This window comes from Rosa chinensis, chromosome 6, assembly GCF_002994745.2.
Source record: "Rosa chinensis cultivar Old Blush chromosome 6, RchiOBHm-V2, whole genome shotgun sequence".
NCBI classification, from domain to species: domain Eukaryota; kingdom Viridiplantae; phylum Streptophyta; class Magnoliopsida; order Rosales; family Rosaceae; genus Rosa; species Rosa chinensis.
Window position 1 is genome coordinate 4,188,460 of NC_037093.1, and position 27,907 is coordinate 4,216,366.

The 27,907-nt window shown below is 36.5% G+C and overlaps 1 long non-coding RNA gene and 1 pseudogene across 1 annotated transcript; one reads left to right on the forward strand and one right to left on the reverse strand.

The window, feature by feature from the left end:
* The first annotated feature begins 945 nt into the window (after positions 1 to 945).
* On the forward strand, positions 946 to 27,907 carry LOC112170016 (annotated as a pseudogene).
* On the reverse strand, positions 15,120 to 16,328 carry LOC112170018. Its single transcript, XR_002924995.1, has 4 exons — positions 16,303 to 16,328; positions 16,022 to 16,137; positions 15,272 to 15,361; positions 15,120 to 15,175 (listed from the first exon to the last, which is right to left on the reverse strand). It is a non-coding gene; the product is annotated as an uncharacterized LOC112170018 (long non-coding RNA).

Genomic DNA, 27,907 nt, shown 5'->3' on the forward strand with positions numbered 1-27,907 from the left:
CTAGCAGGAAATATAAAAGGGTAAAATTGGTGTTGCAATAGTATGATGTGGCAAGATTTATTATGTGGAATTGAAAATAAAATTTGTATTTGCTTACATGTCATGACACCTAGGATTTGAGGCCACAAATCTCAAGCCTCATTGAGACCCTATATCATTGCCCTTCACGGACAAACTTCACAACTTCAAAGATTTTAGAACATGGACCTCATTTATAGAGTTTTTGTAATAGTCCGTATAATATTCTTTCGTGGTAATTGTTCGATAAATGGGTGGATTTTCTTTGCATGTCAACTCTTTAATTGGCTCGTACAGCCTCGACGAATTATCCGATGTAGCAGGTCGGAAAAAACATCCCACAGATACTCTTGGACCTTCTTTCTTTGCCAACACTCTATGATCAACGCTTACGAACTTATCATTTGAGATTATCTGCACTAAAACATGCATTATCACAAACAACGAAACAGCTGCATGCAATCAATTTGTATACAATTGCCAGAGACACTTTGGTATAGGTCCAAATTCATATATTTTACCCCAAGCTACATGAATCTGAGTTGTATAACGAAACTCATACCAGGCCATATATACTATTTGTTTTTTCTTCTTTTCTACTTTATTGTTTTTATATCCAAAGAATCTGAACTACAAAATTTATAATTGAAGATCTACCTATATATTATACATGGTACGGGAAATGAATGTTTAGTAATCACCGAGAAATTAACAGATTAGAGGATTTACTGGATCTATATTAATGGTAAAGAGTGTTTGTTGGAACATATGTACGTATAGATCATAGAGAAAAGCTTGCCTGCATAAAATTTCCAATTTAACATATACTAAAGCTCAATCCACTGTTCTACTGTTCATACGGTTGACAACTGTTCATAAGCGTGCGTAATGACCGTCTTGCCCTTTTTTTTCCGTCTATTACTGGCTACCACTCTGACTAGAGGTTAAGAGGTTGGTCGGTGGCCCTCCTTTGAGAAAAAAATCTCCTGCTGTGTATCGATCTGATCTACTTCTCTCTTCTAGAGTCATCTACTCTAATCCCTCACACCTAAGTACCCAAAAATCACTACGAAAAAGAGCAACAAAGCAAGAGAGTTGTGAGCAGCCAGAACAGTGTTGACGACCATGGCTTCCAAAACAGAGCCGACCCAGAGGCTGGTCTTCTCAGACGAGTACAAAGCCACCATCTTTGCGAGGAATTCGGTTCCTTAATTTCTCTGCAAAGAATTCATCTTCTTCTTCTTTCTTTTTTTTGGATGGATTGATTGATTGGGAATTGGGTTTTCAGTGTCCATCGGTAGTGTGGAGTTTGCCATCGGAGGCTTAATCGTGGATACCAAGGTGTTCTATGGCCAAGAAAGGTCTTTTGCTATGGATTTCTGGTATTTATGTAGATTTGGACCCTTCTTAGCTTTGCTCATTAAAATTTTTCGGTGAAGGATTGGATTTGGGTTTATGTTTTGGTGAATAGATATTTGGTTCTTTGGCTTTTTCTTTCTCTAAATTTTTCTAAACGATATGTAGTGATATTTTTGCAGTGTGCTTAGCTTTGCTAATTGAAGAAGATGAATGGGAAAATGAGCTCTTCTTCAGCTTCAGAAGGTATTCTAACTGGGAAGTTTGTTGCTTCCTTCCTTTCTTTTATCACTTTGCTTCATGTCAAACCATATATTTGATAATTTGAGTTCTTCTTACATGTTTTTATTTATTTTTATTTATTTTAACTTTGTTTTCTTTATATATTATTTTCTTTGGCACATTTTTTGTTTTATTATTTTCATGGTTCAGTTAGTGTGTTATTTGTTTTATTACTTTTTGTGTAAGAGTAATTAAATTTACAGAAAATTGGATGCAAGTGTTTTGAATATCAGTTGCAAAGAAATTTGTAGTCGAATACGTATTGATGTTTTGAATTGTGATTTTGCAGGGAGCAAGACGATACTGGATCAGTACGTCTGTGCTTAAAGGAAGGAGCTTTTTTGGTGTTTGAGGGAAGTAGGATTTGGGTGAGTTGCTATGTGTGGTCATAGTGAGTTGTTAAATACACATCCCTAAATGTTCAGTGGTAGAGATCTATGTTTCAATTATAGAACTACATACTTCAAATTCATTTTAAATATACATTTGGACTTCTTCTTAACAGCTAAGTTCTGTGTTCTAGGATAAAAATCAGTTCTAGGTTCATCACATAAATGTATAAGTTTGGTTCCTGCTTTTTGAATGTTATTTAAGCTGGACATTGAGTGGTCGTGAGGAGATGTTTCCCTTTCCCTAACATTCTTGGTTTGATTTTCATGATTCTTTGTGGTTTTATAATCACAAATTATAAATATTTTGTGTCTTTTGGTTCTCAATTACATTTTTTTACAGAAAATTTTGTGGCTCATTAGGTGGGAAACATTGTAATACTCTTTGAATGAATCTTCAAGTTGTCCTAAGCTGTTCTCTTCTTTTGAAAGAAGCATTGCATTTTCTTTCAAACTTTTGTTTGATCATGTTAATCATACCACAGTATACATTACATGAAAGGAAAAAAAAATGAAGACTATCTGTTGTTGGTTGAAAAACTGTGGCTTTATTTATAATTGTACCAAGTTAATAACACCTCCAAATGCCAGAAACTATGATTTCCTTTTTGAGCTATAGATGTTATTGACACAATATGCAAGACTCCCTTTTCTTTTTGTTATTCATCAGCATATATTGTGACTGTGGCTTTTAATGATGAATTTAAACCCAGTTTGTCTTTCTGCCCAAGTTTATGTAGAGTATGGTTTCCTGTTTCTTTTATGTTTTGTTTTGGATTCTGATTTTGGGTATTTTTGATGCGGCAAATCTGATATAAAGAGCATAAAGGTAAGGCTAGGGGCGATTAAGAAGAACAAGAACGCTGTGCTGAAGTATCTGAAGAATAGTGTTGCTGATCTTCTCAAGACTGGCCTTGATATTAATGTATATGGAAGGGTAAGTTTCATGGTTCATTAAAATTTTTGCCCAAGTTATCTGTTGTTGGTTGAAAAACTGTGGCTTTATTTATAATTGTACCAAGTTAATAACACCTCTAAATGCTAGAAACTATGATTTCCTTTTCGAGCTATAGATGTTATTGACACAATATGCAAGATTTTGTTATTCATCAGCATATATTGTGACTGTGGCTTTTAATGATAAATTTAAACCCAGTTCGTCTTTCTGCCCAAGTTTATGTAGAGTATGGTTTCCTGTTTCTTTTAAGTTTTGTTATGGATTCTGATTTTGGGTCTTTTTGATGCAGCAAGTCTGATATAAAGAGCATAAAGGTGAGGCTAGGGGCGATTAAGAAGAAGAGGAACGCTGTGCTGAAGTATCTGAAGAATAATGTTGCTCATCTTCTCAAGATTGGCCTTGATATTAATGTATATGGAGGGGTAAGTTTCATGGTTCATTAGATTTTTTGCCCAAAAGCGCTTTCATATCTGGGTTTTTGATTAGTGAACGCCTATCCATAGCTAGCTTTATGATGTGTGAATTTCATCGTTGTTTTGCTTGGCCTTTTCAGTTCTCACCTAAAAATAAAAAAGCTCATTTTTGTGCTGCTGTAGGTGGAGCTGGGAGCAGCACAGCAGGTCAAGAAGTCATGCCTGATGCTCTAGCAGATATGACATAAAGGTATTTATGTTTTCCATAGACCCTTTAATTATAATAATCTAAGTAGAATAGAAAGAAAAAATTTAAAACCATTCAATTTATGTGCCTCATATCAGTGTACTTTCAACAAATTGAAGATGTTCAGAAATATTCAAAGGCTTTAACGGACATGAGAAGGGAGTTCTTTCCAAACAAAAGACATGAATGAGCTGTTAGAGTTCCACAAGAAATTAGAATCCATTCTTGAACATTTGATTGGTTGAGACACAAGTTATTATAAATCATCTTCCACTTTTGTTGTTACCGTTTGTTAATCTTCATTTTCATTATAATTACGTAATATGCCATTTTCCAATGTGCAGGTTTTATCAAGGTTTGAAGGAATCACTACAAAGAAGTTAAGAACTATGAGGACAACAGCAGCACTCCACTCATAATTAAATGCAATGATCACAGAACTACACATTTGGAAAATAGAGGCTCCCCTTTTGTCTGCTCATTAAGAAGACTGAGCATTATTTCACCAAAGTAAACTCAACCTCCTATAAAGAAAATTTCATTTCATGTATTTTGATTATCTCTGCCCTTGACTAACAAAAATGAAGCAACATGCAGATCAAAAGGAGAAATAGGTAAACCGGAGCAAACAAAAGATGAAGAAATTAAGAAATTTCAATCAAAAGACCCACCGACTTCAATATCCTCATCCGGGTAAGAGAAGTTGCATGGAGCTGGCGCTATAGAGTAGTTCGGTAAGAAAGTTTCACATATTTAGTTACTGTGTTTGAACTTTGGAAAACTTATTAAGAATCATTAAGAAAAGTGGTCAACTGACTTTGAAATAGACCTTATGTTGCAGGAAATAAGAGAAGTACAGACCAGTGGAGAGGCGTAGACTACTGGAACCCAAAATTATAAGAAGCAATTAAAAGGATGCGCTAAAATCTCAAAAATGCTCTGGAGGACTTTTCAGTATGCGTTCAAGGTTTGCACATTTGTTGGTGGACATGATGATCTTGCAATAATTTTCCAATAATTTTGATCTCTTTAATCGACTTAATTTTCGTGTATTTGTAATGTCTTCAATTCTGGAATTTTGCTTTGCTTTGATCATCAAGTTGCCAGCATTGAGTTCATTGCTTTGCTTTGATCATCAAGTTGCCAACATTGAGTTCATTTAGAAGTTTTAGTTTTTAATTGTGTTAAAATATGATTAGTTTGATGTGTGATATGTGTGAATTATCACTTCACTCAAATATCACCTCCTTTTCGGTTATGTTGATGATTTTGATTCCTTTTTACAACTAAAATGTTCACAAATAGGAAATTCTTGGCAACATTAGAACATTTATAACTAGAGATCCTTTGTTTCTCTGTTTATAAATGGGTCATAGTTTGCTTAAGTTGGAATTTATGATTGTTCAATTGTTCATTCCCAAACTTATGTTGTAATCTATTACATTTTATCAATAAACCTTGCACACATAATGGTTAACAATAACAAATCCCGCGGCAAAGCGCGGCCGCTATTTCTAGTTATTATCTATAATCTAAAGGGCGTGGACTGTTCACCGGAGCTTCACTGTTCATTCACGTTTCACTGTTCATTCGAGCCCGAATTAAATGACGCTTCTGCCCTTCATTTAAAAAAAAAAAATTACGGGTTGCCATCATTTGATTGTGTTCTTATGCTTCGGTTTTTTTATACTTTCAGACTCATGTTGTTGAGTAGAAGAGACTGAAAAGGCCAAGAATATATCTATCAGATTCTAGATCTATCTAATCAATATTGCCCTCATACCTTTGTACCATTCGTAGTCTGGGTATATAACCCATTACATCGGCTCACGAGTGGCTTCGGGAACTCTCCATTTACGTCGACTCCAGCTCCTCCACTATTTGCGATCTCCGATCAACGTCAACCTCCATAGAAACTGAGTTAGTATCATCAATCAATCACTTTCTTTCGGCTTTTTCTCTTTAAAACATGCATCTGATAGACTGTGGGTCTCTTATTTCAATTGAATTTAAGCTTGAATAGGATTTGTAAACCCATAAACACATATTTTCAATTAGAAAGAAAAATTCGAATCCGGTTTACAAATTGAAATTTGGTATCCCGTTTGCTTTTAATTACAGGATGCCATCATTCTATAATCTTCTGTACGTTTCTTTCTATAATCTATTCCCTCAATTACGGGCTGCTTAATGAGAAGTTCGATTTGCTGGTCTTAACTCGGTAGACTACATCGAAGTCTGAGACCTCGATGATCGATTGGACCGGTTTCAAGTACCGTTCGAAAGCCTTCTTTATCATTACAGCCTTGACATTGGCCCTCAGTCTTTGTTTTGTCTCTCGCTCTCCCTATGCTTCGCACAGGTAGTTCTTCATCGAATTGGATAGAGTGATAAAGAAAGTGAGAGATTGCTGGCACCCATAGAGAAAGTGATATTTGAGAAATTGGGTTCATTTGGTCAAATTGGAATATCCGATTGAGCTGGCATCCTTTTGATCAAATCGGGGGATTTGTTTGAGCAATCCGAGATCTTTGATGGATTGAGCTCCAGATAAGCTTCTTATTTGGTTGATTGGTTTTGAATTTCAGTGCATGCAGTTTTGGGTGGTGCAAATGAATTTGGGATGTTCAATTTTGTTTAGATTAGCCCTGTTTTCTTCATACTTATGCAGATAGTTTTAAAAATTCCAGGTTTGGCCGAAAATCTCCCAACTGCTGGTATCTATTGGGTCTCTAGTTGATGTGGTATACATTCTGAAACCTATTAGCCTTAATAATAACTTAATAAAGTTTGTTGCTTCTATTTATGATCATAAGGATGCAAATATGTGTCGCAGTTTAAATTTCAACTATAGTGATTTGCGTACGCATTAGATAAGATATTGGAACCTCATAGATGTTATTGACACACTCCCTTTTCTTTTTGTTATTCGTCAGCATATATTGTGACTGTGTGATACGCCCAAAATAGACGCTCAACTTAACCCTGCAAAATGTAGTCGTTAGCAATATAGAGTAAGCAGAGATCGTTCAAGCCGGGGATTGAGGGTAACTTTATTAATCACACAAAAGAAAAGAAAACTAAACTAAACTAACACTAAAAGAAACGTCACACGACAAAAAGAAAAGAGAGAAAGATGGAGGGACAGATAAGGGATAGAAGAGGGCACTGCAATCCTAAAAACGAAACTGATTTGGGGCTTTTGGGTTTTTAACGAAAATAAACAGAAAACAAAGAAAAGAACACGATTTTGAATTTAGGGTTTTGAAAGATAATGATGAAGATGTTAGGAACTCGGAAATCCACCACCAAAATATGCTTGAGACAAATTTATCATCCTAGTTTCAATTACTAAGTCGTGAAAAAGGTTTCAATCAAGAACAAACCATGAAGCATGCGTGAGTTCTTATTACTTCCCTAGATTACTCAAGCAAGATGAACGCACCATTACTAAGCCTTTAGAATAAACAATCAAGATATAGAACGCTATCCTATGAACAATTTATTCTAAGCATTAATCACATGTGGAAGTTTGATTGAAACAAGTATGCAAAACTAGTGTGGAACGCCTACCTAGCATGCAATCCTTTTTATTTGGTTTCACCTATTGTCCTATAGGTTTTACTACCATTGAAACAAGCATTATTAACCGTTTAGGAGATTAACATACCTATTTCTAGCCCCACTCACATGATCATAATATTTTATGTGCGCATTCATAAAACATAAACATGCAAGAGTTATCTGTAAACCAAAACCAAATAAACAATTTCACCACAAAGCAATCACGAAACTAGGAAGCAAAATATTGTCAAAAACATATCTTAGGGGCTTCAAACCTCGCCCCTAACAAAAGTAGATTAGCCACACATTGTCTCAAAATTCACAACTAGAAACATATAAGTTTGAATTACAAGAAAATAAAAACTGTAAAGGGCAGAAGATGAGACCCACGAATTCACTTTTAGGTAGTCTTGAACGGAAGAACTCCCTTCAAGATAGTACACGGCAAGGCTTGATGAAGATGGATGATGGTGTGCACGGTTTTTGCTCTTGCACGGTTTTTGCTCTTGGAGGACTTTTGAATTTCAAGACTTTGTGTGCTCGGTTCTATATCAGAAGATGGCGCTGTAGGGTGGTGTGTTTGCAACGTGTTCTGCTTCTCTATATATATGTGGAGCACCCCCAAGTTTCCTTTTTCAATTCTGCTTTGAAAGCCTCCCCTAGTTGCTTGAGAATTACTCTGATTGGTGCACAATTAAATGATTTTCAAGGCTTAATAATCTTCCAAAATCTTGATGAATCATTCTAGGACTCTCCTTCATATTTGCAGCAGCAATAGCCTTCCAAAAATGCCCAAGAAATCCGTCCAAAGAAGATTTCTGCCAAACTGTCCTGTTTTGACTAGGATTCAATTTCTGACTCTAAAGCTTCCTTCTTGGACAAGGAACGACTTCGGCTTGACAGGTTTCTGGATGGTTCTTGACTCCCACGTGTTCTATGACATCATATCTTCTAGAATGATCAACAACCTTCTGGAAGAACTCCAAGAAAATCGCCGGAAAAGATCTCCCAAAAAGCTTCGTGAAAACCTGACAGTTTCTGCCTTATCGGGAAGCCTACTTTGCATTTGATTTCCTGCTGCCTCGTTGACACTTCTGACCAGTTCTTTGGCTCTAGTTAGAGTATAACATCATTTCTTCAAATTTCGCTGGCCCTTTCTGCAAAGTTGCAGCTGTAAGGATGCAATAATTTCTCCTCAAAACCGTTCCCAGAAAGCTGATTCTGAAACTGCAGTTTTCTGCTTTGCAGCAACTGTTTTGCACAATGATTTCCGTGGACTTCCCTTGTAGTTTTTGGCCAAATGGTTAATCAAAATTGGTCCTCTGCATCAGTACTTCATGTTCCATGGCTTCGTTGCTCCCTTTAATCTCTTATTTCTCTTGAACTACTTCATGAACTACCTAAAAAGAAAACAAAGTTAAAACTGACTTTTTAAAGGAAATAGCTAAGAAAAGTGTAGAGGATTTCACATTATATTTGTCGCAGTTATGCTCCTATCACTGTGGCTTTTAATGATAAATTTAAACCCAGTTCGTCTTTCTGTCCAAGTTTATGTAGAGTTTGGTTTTCTGTTTCTTTTAAGTTTTGTTTTGGGTTTTTTGTTGCAGCAAATCTGATATAAGGAGCATAAAGGTGAGGCTAGGGGCAATTAAGAAGAAGTGGAACGTTGTACTGAATACATGCTGCTGATCTTCTCAAGATTGGCCTTGATATTAATGTATATAGAAGGGTAAGTTATATGGTTCATTAGATTTTTTGCCCAAAAGAGCTTTTGTATCTTGGTTTTTGATTATTGAACACCTATCTGTAACTAGCTTTATGATGCGTGAATTTCATCATTGTTTTGTTTGGCCTTTTCAGTTCTCACCCAAAATATAAAGAAGCTCATTTTTGTGCTGCTGTAGGTGGAGCTGGGAGTAGCACAACAGGTCGAAAAGGCATGGCTGATGCTCTAGCAGATATGAAAAAAGGTATTTATTTTTTCCATAGACCCTTTCATTGAAAATTATAGTAATCTAAGTAGAAAGAAAAATTTAAAACCATTTTTTCTGTGTCCCAGATCAGCTTCAAAATATATATGCTAAAAGTGTGAACAAGGGTTGTATGCTCTTTTTTGAATGAGCCTGAGCATCCTAATATCTAATCATAGTAATCTGGTGATTCTAAAGTAGCTTCTTTGAAAATGTAGTTTAAAAGTTCTGTCATCTCAATGGTTTATTAGTTTTTTGATATTCACTTCTGATCATATTACTTAGTGACCTTTTCTTTTGTTTGTTATATATAGATGGTGCTTCACCTTCTGAAGGCCATCCTACAGTTAACCTAAAGAACAAACCTACTAAAGATGTCCACAAACATCCAGACACATCAAAACCAGCGTGGCTTTTGGCTTTGGAAGTAGTGACAAGAACCACTTAATGCAGTTATACTACCCGCAGCAAAGCGCGGGCTCTCAAAGTGTAATCATTTTTGCTTTCTAATTTCATTGCCTATTAGTTTGTTAGTTTTGGTCCAGTAACACTTACACCAGAACATCACTTCTTTACAAAATGATGCATTAACATTCAGCTTCACAATTGACATTAGGTTTAAACTGAAGCTGAAGCTTCAGCCTTTGGTGTCGAGGTCCATCACTAGGAGGGGGGAGTTGCCATCGGAGGCTTGATCGTGGATACCAAGGTGTTCTGCTGGCCTAGAAAGGTATTTTGATATGGATTTCTGTATTCCGTGTAGATTTGGATACTTCTCAGCTTTGCTGATTGAAATTTTTCAGTGTTGGAGTTTTGGTGAGTGGATAGTTGGTTCTTTGGCATTTTTCTTTCTCTATCTGATTTCCCTAAACAAAATGTAGTGTTTTCTGCAGTGCACCTAGCTTTGCTGATTCAAGGACATGAGTAGGAAAAGGAGCTTTTCTTCAGCTTCAGAAGGTACTCTTTTAACTAGAAAGTTTGTTGCTTCTTTCTATTTTAGGATTTTACTGATATCTTAGATTTTATTGGGTGTGGAACTGTTAATGCTTTAGTAATTGCATGGACGGTCTTCATTCTTATTGTTTTTCAACTTTGATTTTATGCTTGGTTTTAGTTTTAGTTTCTGCGTCAAATTTGTTTCTTTTCTTTATCCCTTTTTCTTTGATTTGCCAAATGCTGATCGATATTCACACTTTTTGTTACATTGTTCATGTCAAACCATATCTTTGTCATATTTTTGTTTTCATGGTTTTTTTATTTTATTTTACTTTTTTTTTTTTAATATTTTCTTTGGTATTTAAAATGAGTAAACTTTTGAGTTATGTCTACGTTTTTGCGATTTGCAGGCCTTTGTTTGGATTTGGCGATACTTTAGTTTTAATTTTGTAAGTTTGTAGTTCCCATACCCTATATAATTAGCCTCTCACTTCTGTTAAACTTCTGATTCTCAGCAACCATCTTAGGGTGCTCTTACAAATCAAAGCAAAGATGAAATACAAAGATAGATATATTTTTGGTCTGTTTGTTCCAAATTGAGTCAAATTATCTCTATCAGGCTAGGATTAGTAGAAGATTTGGTTTGTTAGATTTTCCGATTAAGAAAGCCTTGAAATTTTAATTTCCAGTAAATAAGCAAATAACTTTGTGGGATTCCATTGCAGAACATATTGAACTAGGTTGTTTGCATAATGCTAATATTTATTATCCCATGGTGTACCTTGAGTCTTGATTGCAGCCATCCAAGATGTTTCTTTTGTGTGATTGTGTGTGGTGTGTAAGTCTAATGTTTCATTTACCAGCTTTAAAATATGCAAGAAAGTGGTCGTGTTTGAATTATATAATGAAACCTCAGGCACCAGGTGATTGTGTTTGTTTTTATTAATGTTCTCATGGTGAGCTATTTCGCTTATAGATATTGGATTGGGGTGAGAACAATATTGCCATTGCTGCTGCAACTACTACTCCTGGGGCGTTGTTTCAGCAAGTTGTTGTTGTTTGGCATAAGCTTGACCATCCAAATATTTCGAAGGTAAAAGTTATATCTATTGAATTTTCATATCAGAATGTATGATGCAATGTCATATAACAGCACACACCCTTTCAGTTTCTAACACATAAATGTGATGCATTTTTCATATGACTAAACCTGTTTCTGGCTGTTCTAATGTTGGCCTTTTAGAGTAGTTCCCAAAAGTTTTTCCAAGCTAAGATGAAATACTGTAGTTTCTCCATATATTAAAAAAATTTCAGTTCAAACTTTTAACTGTTTATATTTCACAGTTTGTTGGAGCTTCAATGGGAAGTTCGAATCTTAAAATCATTGCCAAAGGCACATCAAGTGGTGGTCAGTCATAAGTCACCTCCCTGCAGTTCCAGAGATTAACTTCAATTTTGCAATTTGTAAATATACGTCTGGTTTAAACATCAACTTTTGTAATTTGTACGGTTATAACATTTTCAATTTACGTTTTTAGCTTATGATTGTGGCTGTTTTACATACGACATTTGAGAAAACAGAAAAAAGCAAACCTGCAGGGTTGATATCCTTTGTAAACTCGAAAACGTTTTTAGAGGCAAGAAACTCTTATTCTATCACTTTGATCAAGAATCAACTCATTTTCATTCATATTCTTTATTATTATAAATTGTTAGCAACGACGAATCCCGCGGCAAAGCGCGGGGGTCATTGCTAGTTTTAATATGATTCTAGCATTCACGCTTTTTCATTATTCCTCTTTTGATTTAGTCACTTTCAGCTTGTGTGCGCGCGTGCAACAAAGTGGCGGTGGATGGGACGTACATGTTTTTTTTAATAATTCCTCACCAGAAATTCTTCCATCTTTATATCTAACAGTTCTTAGTCCCGTGTCCTCATGCTAGCTCTATATTTAACAGTTCGAAACCATTTCATGTAAACAGAGAAATGATGGAGAGAACTCGCAAAGCTCATTGTTTAGTCCTAACCTATCCAACCCAAGGCCATATCAATCCCATGCTTCAATTTGCCAAGCTTCTCCATCACAAAGGACTCAAAGTCACATTGGTCACCACTCATTTTCTCCTCAACTCATTACAACTCCATGCCGGATCCAGTAAGTGCAACATTGCCCTCGAGACCATTTCTGATGGCTACGATGAGGGAGGGTATGCAACAGCAGAAAGCACAGACGCTTACTTGAACCGCTTTTGGGAAATAGACTTTAACTAAGCTCCTTGAGAGGATGTCCAGCTCTGAATACCCAGTAGATTGTATTGTTTATGATGCATTCATGCCTTGGTCCTTGGATGTTGCCAAGAAATTTGGGATCTGTTGGAAATATTTATTATCATGCCCAAAAAGGACTGCTGAAGCTTCCTGTTAGTGGCGGTGATGGGGAAATTTTGATCCCAAGGTTGCAGCTTCCGCTTGAAGCTGTCGATTTTCCATCCTTTCACTACACCAAAAATCGCATCAGACAACGGCAGAAAACCGATGTGGGATTTGGAGTCCCACCGTTGTAGAGTGAGCCGTTGTCTGATGAAAAATCAGACAACGGTGGAACACAGTTGTGTGATAAACATACAGACAACAGGTATGTGTTATAACTGTTGTGTGATAGCTCGGCAGAGGGCTCGGCAGATGCGAAGCGCAGCTGCGCAGCAGTTGAGGCGCTGTCTTCAGACAACAGTGCCAGTTTTAAGCTGTTGTATGTTTAGCGTTTCAGACAACATTTTTTTATTTTGTCTGTTGTCTGATTGATCTTCTAACTTCAGTTCTTGGACTATATTTGTTGTGTGATGAACTTTAGGACAACAAAGTTCAATTGGTTCTGTTGTGTGATTAACTTTTAAGACAACAAAGTTCAATTAATTCTGTTGTCTGAGTATAAATCAGAAGACACTGATTCGTTAAAAACTGATGTGTGATATGATTGATTACAATGTGTTTTTGTCCTCTTTTTGGCCATTCAGACAACAGGCAGTTATCATTATATCTAATCTGTTGTGTGATCATTTGAACATTCCATTCCTGAATTAGATTGTGCATTCATTTGGTCCATTTACCAAATGAACAGTACTCTATCAAATACAAACATTCCAAACCATCAAATGATTCATATAACCAATACTTTAAACTTCAAAAACAAAAAGGGTGCATTTCCCAATCATTGAAACCAATATTTTACACAAGAAAAGCATTCTAGTGCATGCCCTAAACACAAGCAAATGAATGAAGTGAAAAGTCAAATAAATAGCTCGGTATTGATGTGCCTTGACCAGCTCTTTAGAGATCTGTGATCCACGATTGGGTTGAGATAATGAAGAGGACTTTGTCATGGTTGAAGTATTCTTGGAAGCAGCAGCATCAGCCTGCGTAGAATCAAACTAAGAAATAAGGAGAAAAAAGCAAAATGCAACACACAGGCAATGAGGTAAGAATAACATTGAACGATAGCATGTACCAGTCATCATATATATATTGATTACCCTGAATATCCGGTGAATGCCTCAAAGTAGCATGTACCAGACCAAATGCTATATTTGTGTAGAAGTAGCAAATCTGAAAAGCAAAATATTTCCATCAACAAGTGGATGAAGTTCAAAAAAGAAGACTAAGTAGACACATGCTCTCGTGTTCCTAAGCATGTGCAAGTATACAGCATACAACATACAAGCACAAGCAAGTGGCATTTTAACAAATCTGTGACAATGAAGTACTAGATGAGCATACTGATATTACCATCTGAGCAATCCTTTTATAGCACCAATGTCCATGGACAACCAAAAGTCTCTCCAAAAACTGAAACTGGGCAATAGCAAAGTCACTGACCATCACAGCCTGCAAGCAATTACGAACTATCATGAGATTCACTGTAAAATGAGAAACTGGTTCTTGCTTCCACCACAGATACCTTGCTTCCCATTTAGACATGTAATACAAACATTATCACATGTAAGCTATTATATGTTATATAAATACAGACCCAGACGACCCTCCACCCACACACACACAGACAGACACACTATCTGTTCATAGTCAGGTAACAATTCCAGCGAAGCATCACATGTCATTGTAGTATCTCTGTTACTAGGAGTACTAATGTGCCCGTAACTCCTAATATGGCTCCATTACATGCACTATTAACTGAACCTAGCCAATGAAAGACATAAAAAGTATAAAAAACAATCAACTTTATGCAACTACTTGTTTACCTTTTCAAATATTATTAGGTTTTGGTCCACATTTATTAGAGTAAATAATTTTTTTGGCTCTTGTCCTCCATTATTGCAATCTTTTTAAATAAATAAAAACAATAAGAAATGATGTTACATGTGTATAAATTTTAAAAACATTTAAAAAGAAGGGGTAAATGTAGCTTTATTATTATTCACGTTAGTGCTTTCTACTTAAATGGTTAGAGACAAACCCTATGTTGATTGCAGTTTCCATCTTATCCCCTGTCAACACCCAGATCTTGAGATCAGGTTGTGCAAGATTGTATATGCATTGGGGCATCTAAGAGAATAAAAAAAGGTACTAAGTTGCCGTAAATCAAAACGGCAGTTCCTTATTTACTACTGTAATAAGAAGCTTATCTTACCCTTTTTTGCAATTTGTCCTCCACAGCTGTAGCACCAACCATGATCAAGTCTTTTTCCATCTTCTCTGCTACTCGCTCGAGCATCACCTCCTTATCAGCCCCGATAGATGATTTTGCTTTTGAAATTCATTGTTCCAAGCAGAATACTCAGACTCCTCAAGCTTTTTATAAGCAAAGCCCTCTCCCCCTGTTTAGGATGCTTTGGGGAGGGGGGTTGAGAGAGGGAATGAAATATTGCAGAGTCAGAGTCCAAAGAAATGTTTGTTATATCTAGATATCAACTAGGCAAAAAATTGTTAAACCCAGAACACAAAAAGAACTTTCAAGCTCATATTCATGACGGCCTCCCCAGTGAACCTCCAATGTCCTCTGACTCATATAGGGTTCCAAAGCATCCTAAAATAGAAACAGTCTATTTTAGTGGCAGGTCACTCAAGGAATGTATAATGATATGATATGTCAAAAATTTAGAAGGAGGGATTCTGTACTTACAAGTTTATAAGGTGGTTCCTTCAAGCCATAGTAAGCAACAACTCTAGAAGCTCTCTGTGACCCATGGGTCCATCTTTTCTGCTGCTTACACTGCTGAATACATAAAATCAACAGACACATTATGTAACCAATACAACGTAAAAGAAATCTACAATGGAGCATATGAAATTGAAATAGTAGTCCAGAACTATTTAAATACATTCAATAGAAGCTCAAAAAACTAATGAACTGAATTCAAGAAGTCCTCAACTTCCCCTGTGGAGTACTCATCCCCTCGAATCAGACAGTAAAAGATACATAAACAACTATCTGGAATTATAAGCTTTCAAATACTAAAAGAAATAGTTCGTAATATTAGACTTTCAACATTTCATAAGCAAACACCTACATTAGCGGCTTCATTGTTATTGTCGCTAGCTAATCAAAAAACCAATAATAGGAGAATGTATAAACTTCGATCTCAAAATGTATTATAATCAACACAGGAGAAAACCCAGAACTTTCATCAACATTTTGGATTTCTAAAATGTTTGAATGAATGCACATCTAGTTCACTGATAATACTCTAAAGAAAGTAGCAATAGATGTTACAGACCAAAAGCTGTTTACTAGAAGGTGGCATTGAAGCCATATATAAAGTTGCAGAAAGACATATCTAAATAAATAAATAAAAAGGAAGAATTATTCCCAATATGCATATAGCACAACCAAAGCATGGAAGAATTAAGAAGAATAGAAAGCGGCAAGTACCTGATGATGAGAAAGGTTGGGAGTCTTAAAACAGTGAGAAGAGTGAGTCAACAAAAGATGAGAGCTTGGAGGAGAAGAAGAGGATAACATTGCTCTGGTGCTTTACAGTAGAAGGTCTGTGAAATCATTCTAGTTTGAGTTATCAGAGAGAAAACAAGAGAGTGATATACTGAACAAGTGAAGAGAAGAATTATATATTTATGCCCACTGTCCCCCAACTCATCCAATATGAAATGGAAAGTAAAGACAGACAGAGAGAGAGAGAGAGAGAGAGGCATTACCTGGGTGCAGTCAAGTTTAGAGCTTTTCGATTGCGGCTTCAGGTATGATTGCTTTTGGGTAAGGTTCAGTCGAGTTGAAGCAAAGCCCTCTCCTCCTTGGACTTGGACGGACACGAAGAAGCAGCAGTAAAGCTAATCAGACAGTAAAAGATACATACACAACTATCTGGAATTATAAGCTTTCAACTACTAAAAGAAATAGTTCGTAATATTAGACTTTCAACATTTCATAAGCAAACACCTACATTAGCGGATTCATTGTTATTGTCGCTAGCTAATCAGAAAACCAATAATAGGAGATATCAATTTGTATTAGTACATAAAGTACGATCATTACTCTAACTATAACAAATAGCACATCAATTATCTGTCACAAATAGTCCAAGCTCACTTGACTAAGAGAATGAAAATATGAAGGCTGACCTATCTTAAAACCATTATATTCAATGGTTGAATCATCTGGTCTTGCATTTTCTTTACTATAGAAGTCCATGGTATACAACATGCCCGAATATCCACCCTGTTTAACACCAATTCCCAGGCATAGATCCTCATTATGTTTGGATCTCATCTTATTGAAGTGCTTTGATGCATTCTCTGTGAGTGAAATTGCAGGTGCAATGTCGTCGGATGTTGAGGCAGCTGAAACACAAATGGGGATTAGCATTGAGCAGGCCATAATCAAATAAATGATATGAAAACGAAATGAAATTCACATTTGCTTTGCATAATGTGTTTCAAACTATTATAGACAATTTAGATCCAGCTAAATATTATCCGAAATTCTTAATTTGAACATCGTAATAAATAATTCACATCCAAACTAAATTCATGCAGCATTTATATGACGAATTTATGCTTCTAATTGAAAAAGCAAAGCCCTTTTGTTGTGGAGACCTAACAAATTTCAATTACAGCGAACAATTGGAAATCAAAACCAAATTATAGCAAACTAATTATAGAAACAAAAAAGAGCGCAGCTCACTGGAAGTTGAATTGAATGGGTATTCCATGGCTGATAGTAGTGGATGAAAATCAGAAAGAAATTGAATTCCGAGCTGAAGAGGAAACGAAGCAGAGAGGAGAGGCAGTGCGTAATTACCATATGCAGAGATCATCATAACCAGAACCAATTCTTGGCAGTAGGCCCGGAACCATAACCTGTTTCCCTTCCCTTTCAGGGCATGCAACCAAAGCCAATAACTCAGAGCTGAATCAAAACAATCGCAACCATTACCAAGCACAATCCTGCAAATCCCAAATAGCCCAAAAAATGAAATCAAAAAAGCATGCCAACAAAACATTAAAGAAGTCATAAATTGTCAAATACCAAAAGCCAAAAAACCAAATTTCTTTCCACCAGAGAATGAGAAGACCAACAAAAAAATCTTCTTGTACGATCGAGCAAACAATCCTAGCCCCCCTCTCTTTTCTACACAGATCGAGCAAACAACTGAAAACAAACAAACACCTCTCTATCTCTCTCTCAGCAAAATAACGAAGACCAAATCTAGAGAAGGAGAAAAGGGAATTACCTTCATGATGATGTTGCTCAGAATCAAAACTTCGAGCTTCTTCCTTTTTGGTTTGCAGGTGAGGGGAGATGAGAGAGGAAATGGGTTGGCTTCGGAGAGATAGACATGAACAAGAAGAGGGATCGAAATCTTAATCGATGAGTGTAGTCGAACCCTAATCTAGATGTGTTTGATAACAGAAGGTGTTTTGATGAGAGATTGATGGTTTTTGATGATGTTGAGAATAATCCCATTCATATCGAGGTACAGATTGTCATACTCGCCGTTAGGATTTGGCTTACTGGTGTGGACCAGAATCGAAACGTCGTCGATTACAACCGGTTCTTCTTCCACCACATCGACGACGACGAGTGGATACTTCTCCGCTAGCCATCTATAGAAAGCTGGAACTCCCATTGCCGATCGCGCTAAGCTCCGAGCCCAGCAGATCTCTCTGTTTCTCTATCGGAAAAGGCAGAGCGAAATCGGAGGTTGAATCAAAACCCTAAGCTGAGACTAAAACTTTGAATTGAATAGGAGAAGGAACAAACCGCGCGCCGAGCGTGATTTTGTTTGGCAACTTAGCAAAATGGTTGAGAGCTGCTCGATGAGGAGAGGAAACGGCTGTTCTGATAAAGTCTTGACGGGGAGACAGCAAATCTAATAAACCTAGCTAGCTAATTAAGTTGTCAAAGGCGGGCTTTTAATTTTTGCTTTATGAATCAGACAACATAAAGAAGAAGTTTTGTTGTCTGATTGTGAACAACTTAAACCTCAGCTAAGGTTTCAAAGAGGGAAAAGTTCCCGCTATAATATCGACCAAAGTAACATGCTAGGCAATGGTCATTTACACAACGGAAACAACTCATTTGGTTGTGTGATTATCAATCTGGTGCTATATTTCAATCAAAACTTGGAGGTTTTTGGGCGGCTCGAGTGCCATTTGGGGCCAAATAAAGGCACATCCAAATATTTCCCACTTCATCACACAACAAAAAGTAAAAAACCGTTGTATCATATTTTGCATGCTACTCTCATACAACAGATATAACTATACTGTTGTACGATGTAGTACCAATTTGGAGCCAAATTTGAGTCGATCTGGGAGGGAAATCTGCCGCTATTTTTTTGTGATTCAGACAACAGATTATTCTTGTAACCGTTGTGCAATGACCTTCTAAACAAAAACTTCAGAATTTTAACCACCTTATACAACGTAAGTTTACTAAACATGTTGTGTGATTCACTTTTCTTCATCACACAACACTTTTTTTTTTTCATTGTGCAAAAAGTGTTGTGTGTTAACGTTTTTGGTGTAGTGTTTTTGTGCGATTTGGGGTCATATCCTGCTGTGTATGATATGGTTGTTGGTCAGTTCTCTAATGTTGATGAGGCTGATTGGATTCTCTGCAACACATTTCATGAGTTGGAACCAGAAGTAAGTAATAAATATGTCGATCACTATGTATATAATTAGTATTTTTATGTTTTAGTTTCATCAAAAATACTATAAATTGTCCCCCAAAAGTGAAAAAATTGACAATGACAACTAGTAGTCATCATAAGAATGGGAGAGGATCCTCTCCTAATCTCTTATCTTCCTAACCTACCTAACCTTTTAACAACAAAATGACACCTGTCCAAACTTACATCCAATGGCTCATATGATTTAGCACTATATCTATCTATTTTTTATTCAATCATGCGACTAAACCAGTCTCTCTCTCTCTCTCTCCATCTGCTTCGACCTCTCTCTTTCCATCTGCTTCGATTCGCTTCACAGGCCCTCCAAATCGCTCTCTCTCTCTCTCTCTCTCTCTCTCTCTCTCCATCTGCTTCGATCTCTCTCTCTCCATCTGCTTCGATTCGCTTCACAGGCCCTCCAAATCGCTCTCTCTCTCTCTCTCTCTCTCTCTCTCTCTCTCTCTCCATCTGCTTCTATTCGCTTCACAGGCCCTCCAAATCGTTGTGCGCCGCCGACAAGAAATTCGCTGTCAAATAGCAAGGAGGGTTTGAGCAACGATCGAAGGTATTTCATCCTCCATCACGATCGTGCTTTAAGTTCACTGTCAATGCTTCGATTGGTTTGGTTTGGGATCTCCAGTTTGTTTGATTACTTTTGGTTGATTTTATTCTCTTTGTTTGGGCTTGTTCTTCATCCCTCGAATTTGGGGATCTGCATTTTGAATTGGAAACACTTTTTTATTTTACATTGCAAAATTAGCCCCATTCTGATCTGGATAACTCCTAATCAACAGTTCGTCATGAGGTGTTGTCATGCAGAATTTGTGTTCTGTTTTCGTTCCGTTATTATTGTTTACTCTGATTGTAGAGAATTTCTCTTGGGCTTCACATATGATAGTCGTCAATTATGACTTAATTCTAAGTTTTCCGTGTCTAGATGTGATCATTATATGTAGTTGGCAGGTCTTATTTGCCTTGATCTTATGGTCTGTAGTTTGTAGGCATATATCATGTCAAGATTTGATTATTATATGTAGTTGCCAGGTCTTATTTTCCTTGATCTTATGGTATGTAGTTTGTCGTAGGCATATATCATGTCAATATTTGATCATTATATGTAGTTGACAAGATCTCCCAAGATTTAACAAACCAAGAGTGGTTCCTAAACTTGATAAAATTGTTGGTTGTTCTTGCTATGAGAATACAGAAAACATATCAGTATAAAACTATCTAAAATGGAATGAAAATGCATAAACCTCCAAGAGCCTGCATATTCATGAAGCTATGTTAAATGAAATCTATTGCCAAGAAAATTTACAAAGACAATTTTTTTATAGAAGCTGCATATCTTCGAACTAGTTTTGTTCAGATGGTATGATCATTGTATCTAGTATTTCAGCCAAATGCTATTCCTGGAGCTAACTGTTTCGCTGATTTTGGACTTGATGGTGGCAGAGACAGAACTGGAAGAGGTGAGAGAGTTGTTTGGCCAAGCAGCATATCGTTGTTTGAACTTGAAGAAACCAGAATGAAGACGGTTACTAGCTAGCATTCTTAATGAATGGAGGAGACTGCAATTGTTATAATAGAGTGTTTGTACAATTGGCTTCTCCTTTTGCAGAATTTTTTTGGGAAACCAATTTGTATAATAGAGAGTTCTTTTGGGATACCAATTTGTGTTAGTTTGTGTATAATGCAGAATTCTTTTGGGAAACCAATTTGTATAATGCAGAGTTCTTTTAGGATACCTGATAGCTAAATTTATAAGCTATTAATTTTCCTTATTCTCCTGCAAATATGTCAATTGTAATATAGGGAAATAAGGGTCTCCCACAGAGGATTAAGTTAAACTAAAAGCTTCAACAAAAGTCACAAAACGTGACTGCAATTCCTACTGAACAGCAGTTGAGAAACAAACTAAAATCCTAACCAAAACAACCCAGAAAAATATGAAAATTTACAGAGACGTACTAGACACACAAAGCGTCCAGCACACAAAATTTGGGAATTTTTGGAGTTCGTTTACTATGAGAATAAAATACGTCAAAACAGAGAACAGAAAGAAAAACGAAACTGGAACAGATTTGAGATTGGTTGATATCAATATAATGAAACTAGCTACGAAGGAAGTACCCACCCCCAACAATCACACACAATACACTTTGTCCAATTTACTACCAATTAACTTAGTTGAAGACACTCAGATTGGCTCGGTACGCTTGAACACAACCTATTACTCTTTCTTACTTTGTATGCTAGGCAGGAAGTGCTCTACACCTAGACTATTCCCAAGCAATGCAACCTAAAGGTACGTTTATTAGATTAAACATGCAGAGATCATTAAGTTTGAAAAGAGTTTGAGCAATCACTAGGCATCGCAATTAACTTAGAGCCTTGCTAAACCTAGGGTTTTGTTTACTTGCTAGTGAAAACTACCAATTACTTCTCTAGACAATTTGAGGAATCCAGCTATTGATCCAGGCATCAAACAATCAAAGTATTAGAACCCTAGCATGCATACTACGTAGGCCTCCAAAGCATACAAACATAGAATTCATCAATGAGAAATACGGTAAACAAAACCTCAACTTTATTAATTGGAAAATAAATTGAATGTCAAAGCATGTTATGGATCATGTCTAGGGGCTTCAACTGCCCCTAACTACTGGAAATTTAGTTACACATAATTGGAATCAAAAACACAAAATAATGAAAAAGGGAGGAAGAAGAAGAGAGAGCTGCTGCAGATTGATCTCCTTTTACATGCTTGGAGGTTAGGAAATCCAAAACTTAAAAGAATTAGGGTTCACGTGCTTAGGTGGAGTTTTCCTATTGGCTCTTGAACTTGATGACTTATTCTAACCATTCACATCGTGCCATTTGTCCATCATGATTCGGAATATGAAGCACAAACTCGTCCTCGGGCTTCTTGGTGTGATTTGGGCCTCGAAACATAAATTCCCGTCCAACCTCAGATTCACGCTCAGCCTGACCTCTTGTACTAAATTGGCCATAACTTCCTCTAGAAAAATGATATTGATGAGCCGTAAAAAGATTCGGAAACTAGACATCCAAGGCTATCCATCAATATAAAGATCATCCTCTGGATGGTTCTGAGTTGGTCTCAGTGCTCTGTCGAAGTTAACTGATCTGCACAGGCAGATTTCCCGATTTTGCTTTTCAATCCCTCTTTTACTTCTTTTCTTCTTCTTTACTCCAAGATACCTATAAAAAAAATAAGCAAAGTAAATAACTAGAAAATACACTAAACTAACAAAGAAAGTATAGAGATTAACGCTATTAACATCGCATAAATATGCTCTTATCAATACCAATTTGTGTTAGTTTGTGTATAATGCAGAATTCTTTTGGGAAACCAATTTGTATAATGCAGAGTTCTTTTGGGATACCAATTTGTGTTAGTTTGTGTATAATGCAGAATTCTTTTGGGAAACCAACTTGTATAATGCAGCATTCTTTTTGAGAAACAAATTTGTATAATGCAAAATTCTTTTGGGAAAGCAATTTGTATAGTGGTGTCATGCATTTTGGGAAGCAAGTCTGTATAATGCATAATTCAATGCAAGCACACTTGAACATATTGCCTTCATGATTAGTACATATGAAATGGGTCTAATTACACTTGAACATATTGCCTTCAGCAACCTACCCTTTTAAGGTTTAAGAAATCAACATAGCCCTCTCGATCCTCTTACAAAAAATAAGACATATGCTGTACAATTGCCTCTCCTCCTAAAAAAGTAAAACTAATGCTGCACAAGTGCCTTCTTCCATTCTTACAAAACAAAACATAAGGCTATACAATTGCAGAAGTGTCTTACAAAAACGAAGCAGAAGATTGCACAACCTGCTAAGAACAAACCACAGAGGACATATTCACATAAATTATAGAAAATGAATGATCCAAATCAAGCTCATTCAAGAAGAAGGTGCAGACTTGGACAATCAAAAGTTGTATTTGATATGTGATATTGGCATGGCTCAATCAAATAACAGAACTGTAAAAGGAAAGAGCTGATTTCTGATTGAACCGCACCAATATCTCATGTTAAAGAGCTGATCAACAGTATTCAATATGTATATGTATGTGATTGAGATATCCTGTTTGCATACACTATTATTCCAGCTGAGCTGGAACCGTGAACACAGGAATATGTATGCATGAATTAAATATAAGCCCTAAATATAATTAGAACGAGATGGAAGATTATCATGATCATGACGTGACCTATATTGATAAAACTGAAATCAGCACGAAAAGAGAGGCACGTACAAATAAGTGACACAACAGTGTCGAATAATGCAACTTAAATGAAGGACCAAGTTGCTAGGTTGGAGGATTCGAAATTAATCCACATTATCGCATCCTTAGTAAAGCCATTTATATATAGGCTGGGCAGCCAATACTAATTCCTAAAGCTAAATGAAAGGCAGCATATATAATCTTATCAATATCTGCAGAAACAACAACAGTAAATGACAGAATATTAATATACCTGACTAAGTGAAGATGCACAAAAGTCTTGTTCCAGAAATTGATCTGCATTGTTTGTTAGATCAAGAGTAGCATTCTCTTCATTACATGTTGGATCAAAAGTCACCTTGTATACACCATTCATTTGATCAGGAGTAACCTGAATTATAAAAATCAAAGAATGATATCTGTAAATAAATTTAAACAAACTAATAAGGAAGTAGTTTTATAGAAATAAGAATACCTCCATTGCTTTTTTACTGGGTTGCCTCTGTTTTTTATTTTTGATCATGCTTATCTCTACTTGACCCTTGATTCTCCGTTTTCTTCCTTTAGATGTTTCCTTTTTCTTTAGACCTTTTGCATTCACCACAGTACCATCTACATTGAGTTGTCCAGGAGTGGATTGAGTTGTATGACCATTCTCATCCACATTAGCATTTATTTCAGATCGTAGCAATTCTTCAACTTCTTTTGCTAACTTCTCTGCATTTGTCATGACTAATTTGTATGCTTTTTCATTTTCAGAAGCCCTGCTTGATATTCTAATGTAGGTGGAACATAAAGATCTGTACCAAGAGGCTTGTTGCAACTTAGGGTCTGGTTGAATTTCACGCTCATGCATGTCTTGAACACTTTCATCTCGAGCCTTTTTGGTCCATCTTTTTAAGATATAATGCTCAGGAATTTCTTTGATTTGCATCACTTCTCTAAGGACCTTGATAATGTGCCTACATACAACCCCTTTCATCTCAAATAATCTGCAACTACAAGAGAGTATATCATCACTATCTCTCTTCACTTGCTGTTCTCTAGAGTAGCCATCTCTAATCACAGTATATATCTTTCCACCATCAACATCAACACAATCTGTTATAGAAGCTTCAAGAGACGATTCAAATTGATCTTGAAACTCTTCAAATATTTGTTTAGTGTAAACTTCTCTTGCTTCATATAGCATTTTGACATGCATTTTCAGAATAGGCAACCTGAAGCACATATCATATTCTGCTTGTAACTCCTTATACCTTTTATCAGCAACCATCCTGTCATAGTGTGTAAAAAACTCTGACAGATTGTGGTCAGAGTCTAAATATTTTTTCAAGGCAGAGTTAAAACTCTCACTCAATTGAGTGCTTCTTATTCCAGCTGACCATGCTCGCTTAACATACGGAAAGCCCCACTTTTCTCTTAAATCATATATGCTACTCAACCAAGTATTGTCACGCGCACCATATTTATCAAGCATAGCATCCCAAGCAGATATAAACTCATCTTCCTCCTCAATATTTTCCATGAACCTTGACAAAGTACTTGTGATTCCACCATCCTCTGTCAAAAAACTACTCCCATGCTTTATGGCATTTTGCATCATATGCCATTTGCAAAGCCTATGATATGCATCTGGCATAACATGTCGAAGAGCCTTTGCCATTGCAGCATCTTGATTTGTAAATATTGTCTTTGGAGCCTTTCCAGACATTGCCCTCAAAAAAGTCTCAAACAACCATATAAATGAATCTGCTGTTTCATCATACATTAAAGCCACCCTAAATATAATAGTCTCACGGTGGTGATTGAATCCAACGAACACAGCAAGAGGTCGATTAGATTTGTTAATCTTGTATGTCGTATCAAAACTAACAACATCCCCAAATTGGCCATAATCAATGATCATTTTAGCATCTGCCCAAAATAAGTTTGTTATTTGCTCCTCACTGTCTAATTGCATAGCATGGTAGAACGAAGGGTTTTCCAATGTTTGGTCTGAAAAATATTTCATAATATATCCAGCTTCTCCATACTCTAAGCTTCTTTGTCTCTTTGATCTAGGGTAATTTTTCACATCTTGTTTTGTATACCCAACAGCATCTCTTCCACCTGCTTGCTTACCCATCAACTCATATAGAGACGTGACACCAATTCTAGAATCGTGTGCTAAGTCTATATCAATGCCTTGACAGTCTTGTACTTTCCCTGGTGAAGGAAGCATGTGGGAACATTCTTTCACCACAAGAGGATGATTGTGCTCTTCAACAAAATGGGTAACAAAGAACTTATTGTTCTTCCTATTCAATTTAATACAAAGTTCAACATGGCAACCTGTTCGTGTCTCTGCTCTGGATTTTCTAATCATGTAATCCCTCTTATCTTTGGATCGAATACCTTCCTTACAACAAACAAATACTCTTGAAGTGATTTCACCAGTTTTCTTATTCTTAGCATGACTCTCCCTTCTAATACTAAACCCCTCTTTTCCTCCATATCTATTGTAGAAGTCATAAGCTGCTTGTTCAGAATCAAACTCCATTCCTTTTCTTGGTTTCCAATCCAATTCCAAATCAAAATTCTCTACATTAACATTTGTTGCACCCAATGCATTATCCATCTGCAACCAATTCCTTGTACAGTAAACTGAAAAGATATAATCAATATAGAGAACACAACCAATATAGCAAAAAAATGTCCCCTAGCCTCTCATACTTTTCACTTTACTAAGCAAGGCCAAATCCAATGCAACTACAGATACAAGAATCAGTCCAAAAAAAATAATAAGTTACAAGAATAAGATTGCCGTGATGCTTTGTTATGGTTTGATATCAATATACGAAAGACAATAGATACATGAATAGATCGAAACTTGAATGAAAATTGCATTTTGGGTCCTTTTTACTGTAATAATGAAGCACCGAATTCCTCTTTGTCAATAGCAAATATAGAGTTCCTAAACTCTAAAACACACAATATGAAGAGAGTTTAGAAAAGAAAACCCAAAAAAAAAAGGGGATTACACTTACATGTCGTAATGGAATGCAGGGAAAGTGAGATAGATAGAAGAATCAAAGCTAACGTTCTGATAGAAGAATCAAAGCTAAAGTTCTGAAATTTTGATTAGTTTATACTTCATCAAGAGCGCCAAAGAACAAAAGAGGGAGAAAGTGAGGGAAACAAAACCAACCTCCCGCCAACCTGAACTCAAATAAAATTGGAGATAAAAAAACCTAAATTTATTGTAGGCCATTGGATGTAAGTTTGGACAGGTGTCATTTTGTTGTTAAAAGGTTAGGTAGGTTAGGAAGATAAGAGATTAGGAGAGGATCCTCTCTCCATAAGAATTGATGTAAACTAATTGGATATACATCAGATAATCAGTAGGAGTGTTGTTTGTTAAGCAACACTCCTTCAGAAAGAATGGGGTGCTATCATGAGTGGGGTGTGTGTGTGTATTAAGCTAGCTGCTTTAGAGAGGGGCATGTGAATTTGTTCTTTGGAACTTCATCCAATAATTGTGAATTTTTTTTTCTTTTGGTTGAAAGACAAAAGCTATAGAATATTTGATAAACTAGTTACAATTTGGCTTCAACAATACGATGTCCATGTTGACGAGTTGTGAATTAAAGTAGCCAAATCTTGGTCATCATTACTCAAGTTCTCTTGCTCTATATATGTATAGGTAGTAGATTGGATGTCGAAGCTTTGGCCATTGAAGACAATAGGACCAACCATACCATCCATGTACTTGGATAACCGACTTAAAGAGGACAAAGATTATGGTGTCAGTCTCTTCAAGCAAAATAATGATGCCTGCATGAAATGGCTCAATGAACGACCGAAGGTGTCTGTTGTTTATGTGTCATTTGGTAGTGGAGCAGAACTTGGAGCTGAGCAAATGGAGGAACTGGCTTGGGGATTGAGGAGCAGCAAAAGCAATTTCTTGTGGGTGGTTACGGAATCAGAAGCGGGTAAGATCCCGAAAGGGTTTGTGGAGGAGACATCTGAGAAGGGTTTGGTAGTCTCTTGATGTCCCCAACTGGAGGTCTTGGCTCATGAAGCTGTTGGGTGCTTCATTACACATTGTGGTTGGAACTCTACATTGGAGGCTTTGGGTCTAGGGGTTCCAATTCTGGCGATGCCACAATGGACTGACCAAGGCACCAATGCCAAGTACATTGTGGATGTGTGGAAAATTGGGCTTAAAGCTTTAGCTGATGAGAAAGGAATTGTAAGGAAAGATGTGGTTGTGCATTGCATAATTGAAATAATTGAAGGAGCGACAGGGAAAGAGAGGCGAAGGAATGCTATGAAATGGAAGCAAGTGGCTAGAAAGGCTATGGATGAAGGTGGAAGTTGA